The following is a 7,318-nucleotide window of genomic DNA, read 5'->3' as shown; positions in this document are numbered from 1 at the left end:
TTCGCGTTATCGGGCTTTGGCACGCCAGCACTTTGAGCCACCGGCCGTCGCGGCCCGGGCCGTATTCCCCGGTGTTGGGCCCATATAAGGGGGGGGGGGGGCTCCCACCACCTTCGCGCTACCGGCCGTCTCGGCCTGGGCCGTATTCCCCGGTGCTGACCGGCCCATACGGCGGGCCTGCCGCCACCGTCGGCTCTCGCTGTCGCGGCGCCGGGGATCGGCAGCTTATTGGGATGGTTAGCGGCCTATTGAGCGGGTGGCCCGCCGGCTGGCAGGGCCCGGGCGGGCGCTGATTACCCCCGACCCGATGGATGGAGGGCTGACAGGGGCCGATCGCTGGCGCCGATCGCAAACGGCACGGCAGCCGGCCGGCGGCGGCCGGCCGGGCCGCCAGCCGGGCTTTATCACACGCTGCAGCGGCTGCAGTGTAAATACCCAGATCTGTGCTCTTTACATAATTGCTCCCGGATGCTGCGGCCGCTCATTAGTTTAGGCTGCTATTAGTTTCCAATGAGGTTGATTTGGATGCGACATGCCAATTTCAGCTTGGTTTCGATCAGGGTGGGGATTATTGTGAGGGTGCCGTGTCGAGCTGGAGTCCGCCGCCTGACGTTCAGCAATCGTTGGGTGTTTTGGTGGAGCGTGACGGCGCTATGGGGGGGGGGGGGGGAGGAGGGGGGGGGGGCTATGCGCCATCTTGGGGCGAGGGAACTTGTTGCTGGTGCCGGCCGGGCACCCGTAGATCGGAAACTGCGGTGGTCACGTGCCAGCGCGCGTGACAAGATGTTGATGCTTTAGATCCTGGCACGCATTTTCCTCGAAGCATGCGAAGGGCAATTCCGCTGAGTCTGATGGCGTTCAGTGTTTCCAAGGCGTGCGACACTTGTCAGCAGGAAAGCTTTGAGGGGCCGTCCTCAAAGAACGCGGAACACAAGCTATGGCCGGCCTCTAGTAGAGCTTGACCGAGCAGCAAAACATACAGCAGTCAGAGTTCGACATGGCGCCATGGAAGGTTTTCGAGCTCCGGGGCCCTGGCGAGCGAGCAGTATCCCTCTCCGTCCGACGCACTTGACCTTTGGCTGCGCTCTTTGGCAACGGCGTGGATCAGGTGCGTGTGACAGCTGTGAGTGATTGGGGTCGGCGCCGCCGTGGCCGCCGCACCGTTGGTCGCGCACGACGGCGTGCCGTGCACCTGGCCGCCGGGGGCACGACCGTCGCGGTGGTAAGAGGCCGCCAGGGCACGCCCGCCGCCCCGGGGCTGCCGATCGGCTGCCGCCGGCAGTTGACGTCCGAGCGCAGGGCATCAGGGCTCTGGGCTACCGGGCCGGGCTGCTGGCTGCTGGCTGCTGGGCTGCTGGTGCTGGGCTGTGGCTGCGGGTGCTGGGCTGCGGGCCGGGTGCTGGTGCCGGACTGCCGGACGCCGGCTGCTGGCTGCCAGACTGCCGGGTGCTGGCTGCCGGCCTGCTAGCTGCTGACTGCCGGCTGCGGCTGCTGGCTGCCGGGCTGACTGCCGGGCTGCTGACTGCCGGGCTGACTGCTGCTGGCTGCTGACTGCCGGCTGCCGGCTGCCGAGCAGTCGGTCATGCCTCAGGCGCTTCTGTGGGTGATCGCATGGGGTTTCTAATTGGCATGTTGTTCAAGGGAGTTCCCCGCACGAAGCATCGCAATAAGGCAGCGTGCTCCGACATGATGATGGCCGTTCCACGTCTTTTTACTACCTACAACCAATTACCAAACGTCCAAGCGTCTTCATCACAGTGACACGCACTTTCCTAAACCAACGTCGCAATAATGATCAACAAGGAAGCCGCGCTCCACGAGCCGGTCTGGAAAGTGATGAAATGTGTTTTCATCAGGCAAAGGAAAATAAAGCCTTGTAAAGGAGATAGACACCGTCTCGACGTCAGCCATGCAGGAAATTAAGTCAAGTACGGCCAAAATTGGTCACGAGAACACTGCTCTTGGCCTTATTCCTTGCTGGTAGTTGAAGAAAATGCGAGAAAAATAACGATGCATTCATATTTCGACCAGTCATTTGTCAACGCAGCACAAAAACAAAAAGATGAACAAGCGATACATGCAAACCTTCCCGCGTCACCTACTTCATTATTCAGCGTTCCTGATACGGAATGTGAGGTATCGAAGTTAAAGGAAGGTGAGGTATCGAAGTTAAAAAAGCAAATGGAAACCACTGGCAGGTCTCAGTTCATTGCCCGCTAGTTACTGTACTCACATTTGATGTTTATGGCTGACCTACCAACAGATCGTTATTTTGTTCACCTTCTCTTCAAGTACCAACGAAGGATAAGGCCAACTGAAGTCTCTTACTGATGCCTACACATTATGCACACAATATATAGCATATGCGTTTGTTCTTCGCGCTACGCTGAAAACTTGAATATTCCGTATTCAAAGTGCCCTATGACTGCCTCCATGTGCTCCGTAAAATAGTGTTCATCACCATTGCTGAAACACTTCAGCAATCATGCTGGTTGGAGCATTCTGTTAATCGATCCGTTTGCCGCCAGATTTTATTTAGGTGTGAAAGCCACGTCCCCCCAGAGCTTTTTACTTTTTGTTCGTGTGACCGTGTTTTGTTAGTTCGTGCTGGGGAGAACAATGTAATGAGCGGTGCCCCCCCCCCCCCCCCTCCTTGAATGCACATCTGTCTTGAGGATGCAGAATCAAGACGCAAAGCGGCGAGCGATCTTTGCTGTGGCGCACTGCACGCGTCACGGTCCAGAGTGCCACGTAATGTTAAGATATTTGCCGTGGTACAAATTCGTGGTCAGTCCTGAATGTTCAGTTTTGATGCATGTAACTCACGGAATGATCGATGCAAGACATTAGTTGTACAGGTGAGGGAATCGCTGTGATCGATGCAAGACGTTAGTTATATAGGCAAGGGAATCGCTAGGACTGACGTCCTCGCCTGGTATATTTGTATCTGTACAATGCTTCGACCAGTTTGTTGTCCGGTCGCTGTCACGTGCAGTTGCATCTGAGGTCCAGACTGTGTTCAGCTGCCGACCGTCTTTGCAACGTTCGCCAGCTATGTCTGCATGATATAGGTGGGGCGTGGCAGTAACATGAAGTTATCTCGTTACATAACGTTGGCGTCACGGCAACACCACCACTCCATTTAGTCGCCACGTACCTTTCTTAGCTTTGGAACTGTTGCCACCATGTCCGCTGTATAAACTGCGGTTGCTGGGCCTGTTCCAAGCAGAGGGGTCCTAGCTAACGAGCAGTTACGTCATCACTCTGTAAAAGCAGCCCGGAGCCAAATTTCATTGAAGGACATTTATCCCGAGGTAGGTCGTTGGAACTCGGTTCAATCTGCAAATTGCATGTCAGGGATATAACTACATGAGGAGAAACTAAGGACCGCGATAGGTTCAGTGGAATATCACGGTTGCTTTGTCCCAGGCGGCTTTATTTTACCACGTGCAACGCAGCTAAATAAATATTTCGTCACTGAAATGTGACTGACGCGAAGTTCAGCATCGGTCTGGTCCTCACGGCAGGTATCCATGACAACCATGACGCGAAGTCCGGCATCGTTCTGGCCTTCACGGCAGGTATCCATGGCAACCAGGGTCGGTGGATATTTACTGTTCGGCTTTACTGTTGAACGGAAGCTGGCTTTCCTGGCCGATCTCAAAGGACTGTACTAAGTAAGCTGAAAAATGGCCTGGCCCAAGGCACGCGTGATGCAGCGCGGTTTCGACTCTTGCTGTAGGTCGGTTTTCATATTGCTCACAGCAGTATTGCCAAATGCGCCAACGAATCGTACCGCTACGCGGCGCATCACCCCAAGTATGGGCTTACGAGGCAAAGCGTGCACGCCTTCAGGAGCAGGAGAGGGCGAAGGCAGCCAGTCGGCTGTCGGGTGCGGGCCCCGGGCCTGCTCCCTCGGGGGAGGTAGTCCCACCTCCCCGGAAGCGTGTGGAGGCTCCCTCAGGCCCCTCCGACTCGCGGAGAGACCCGTCTATGGGTCCTCCGCCACCACCGCCTTACCTAGGACCACGGCGTGCGCCGGCGCCGGCCCAGTTTAGGACCGGGGCGCCCCGGAAAAGCATGGACCCGACCGGGGCCGATTTCGCCAACGGATGGCGGTAGTCCCTCGGATCCGACCGAGGATCCGCCCGATCTCTTGGGTTCTGAAGGCAGGGAAATCCAAGGAAACTATGGGCCAGGCACTAGCGCTGCTGAGTTCTTCTAAACCTTACAGTGCTTTTAAAGCCCCTTCATTCCGTCATAATTAAAAGGGGAACTGTAGAGGTGTAATTCCAGGAGACCAAGTTGGCGCCTGATGCGGCCTTCAGCCTGAAAGGGTACACTACCTTCCACGCTGACATACCAACAGACACCGTTGCTTACGGTGACATTCTGTTGGCTGTACACCAAAGTGTACCTACACGGCGTCTGGTGTTAAGAACATACTTGCAACCTGTCGCGGCAACTTTGAATTTCAACCGCCGCACCATAACTGTCTGCTCTCTCTACTTGCCACCTGGGGTTTCATTTTATGGAGGACTACGAGAGTTAGCCTCTCAACTTCCTCCCCCTCTGCTCGTTCTGGGCGATTTTATGCGCATCATACTGTGGGGCTGTGCTTCCACGAACACTCGCGGTAGGCTATGTGAGACTTTCGTGCGTGACGAAGGTTTGTGTGTTTTAAATGAAGGAGCAAGAACGCATTTTACATTGCCATTAGGACAGTTGTCAGCGCTAGACCTGAACATTTGTAATCCGCAGTTGGTACCACACCTCACCTGGGATGCTTCAGAGGACCCCCTCGGAAGTGACCATTTTCCGGTCTGGGTTCGGTACCGCGGTGGTACTGTTCTTGGTACTCGACCTCAGCGTTGGAATTTCAAGAAGGTGGACTGGAGTGGATTTGAGACCCGCCTCGATGAAATCCTTTCGAACAATTTCGACTCTGCGGCTCTGACGACGGAGGAATTTTCGTCTCTCGTTTTGGATGCGGCGAAAGAATGCATTCCGCCCACCTCCGGATGCCCTCGTCGCACCCCTGTACCTTGGTGGAGCGAGTGTCGCGACACTATTCGTGCACGTCGGAGAGCTTTTAGGGCTTTTGACTGGCACAGCAGTACATTAAACCTCATGGCTGTCAGGCAAGCACGCGCGGCTGCGCGCCACACTATACGAGGGGCGAAACGCGCATCATGGCGCAGCTACGTCAACTCTGAATCGCCTCACGCCGACGTCACATGTATGGGGCCGCATTAAAAGAATTGCTGGACTGCATCCACCAATCTCCCTTCCCGTACTGCGAGTGGGAAGTCAAGACATCACTCACCCAAGTGATGTCGCGGAAGCCATTTGGGAAGCCATGTCAGACCGTTGCCGAAATGGCACCTGCGATCCACGGCACCGGGCGCGATGTGAAACTTCGCAAGATAATTTTTATACAGTGGACATCCTGTTAAACGTACAACGTACGACAAGCGTTTCACTATGATGGAACTTCAAGCGGGCATTCGCTCGCTGCGTAGTGTAGCGGAGGGGGCCCGACCTCATCCACAATGATATGGTACGGCATTTTCCTCCCCTGTGTACTACGAGCACTGCTGGCACTTTTCAACCGCATATGGGAGTCAGGTAGCTTCCCGCCAACCTGGCGAGAGGCCATAGTAGTGCCTATTTTAAAGCCCAGGAAAAGTGGGACGATTTCCCTTAACTAGTGCCCGATCGCCCTCACATCTTCGCTTTGTAAGCTCATGGAAATAATGGTGAATGTGCGGCTCTCGTGGACTTTAGAACGTCAAACTTTTTCACGACGAATGCTCAGTGCGGATTCCGTAAGAACAGGAGCACGATTGACTACATCTTAACTCTTGATACCGCAGTGCGAGCCGGGTTCATTAGCAAACGTCATACCGGCGCCATCTTTTTTGACATAGAAAAAGCTTATGATACCACATGGAGACATGGAATTCTGATGAAGTTACTCGACTGTAGCGGCCGCGGTCACATGGGAAAGTTTTTACAAATTTTTTGACTGACATGTTCCTTCGGGTGCGTATTGGTTCTCATCACTCCGACAGGTATCGGAATGGTATGCCTCCGGGCAGCCTATTAAGTGTCATTCTGTCCGCCGTGATGATTAATGACATAGGAGACACGCTTCCACATGGGATCAGCCGTTCTCTGTTCGTAGACGACTTCGCTATTTGGTGTAGGTCATCGACCACTCGCACGATGGAGCGACAGCTGCAGCTGGTGTCACACGTCTGGAGAAGTGGAGTGTGCTGAATGGGTTCCGGTTTTCCACATCGAAGACAACTGCAGTCCATTTCTGTCGTCGTCGCCGTCACTGTCCTGAAATGGAAATCAGGCTGTATGGGCATCACGTCGCCAATGACAGTACTGTGAAATTTATCGGTATACGATTTGACCGACGCCTAACATACCGCGAGCACATAAGAAATCTCCGCGACAAATGTTTAAAAATCTCTTAACATCCTAAGGTGCGTAGGACGTACATCGTACGGTGCTGATAGGACACTCGTACTCCTATGTCGTTCCCTGATTCGTTCAAAACCTGGACTAACGGCTGTTTTATCTATGACGGTTCTTTCAGGCCTGATCAACGTACTTTGAACACGGCGCATCACGCCGCACTACGTATCGTCCACAGGGGCTTCTCGAACATCGCCCATAGATAGTCTTCTGGTGGAGGCTCACGAGCCCCCACTAGCATTGCGAAGGCAGATGATGGGGCTGGCGCTACACGTGCAAGCTGGCGCAGTTCCCAGATTATCCCACCCTACGAAGCAGTGTTTTCGCGACGGTTTCGAAGACGGATGCCGGTGTAGGGTGCGCTTTTGTGTGCGGATCCACAGCCCGGTCATTCACACTGCCTTACACGCGTCGTCTACACTTCTGAGCTTATAGCCATCAGCAAAGCTCTCTGTTTTATTGAGGTGGACGATAGCAATCTGCATTTGATTCTTTCAGACTCCTTGAGCAGTCTCCTGGCTGTTGGCGGCTTCTCGTCGAATCCACTGGTCCAGGACATTCAATTGTGTCTTAGCTCACTGGATCGAGCAGGAAAAAACGGTCGTACTGTGCTGGATCCCCAAGTCACGTGGGATCTGCGGAAATGATCCTTGCTGACGCGGCAGCAAAACGCGCTACGACTGGGACACGCATTCCCTTAAACACAACTACCAGCTCAAGACATGTACACCGCAGTGTCGTCGTTTATGCAGAAGTGGTGGCAGTTCCACTAGAAACTCGGCGAGCGCTAATAAGCTGCAGTCCGTGAAAGCCCCATATTGGACTATGG

Source organism: Pollicipes pollicipes, unplaced genomic scaffold (genome assembly GCF_011947565.3).
Source record: "Pollicipes pollicipes isolate AB1234 unplaced genomic scaffold, Ppol_2.1 Scaffold_3087;HRSCAF=3621_pilon_pilon_pilon, whole genome shotgun sequence".
NCBI classification, from domain to species: domain Eukaryota; kingdom Metazoa; phylum Arthropoda; class Thecostraca; order Pollicipedomorpha; family Pollicipedidae; genus Pollicipes; species Pollicipes pollicipes.
Note: the sequence above shows the minus strand (reverse complement) of the source record.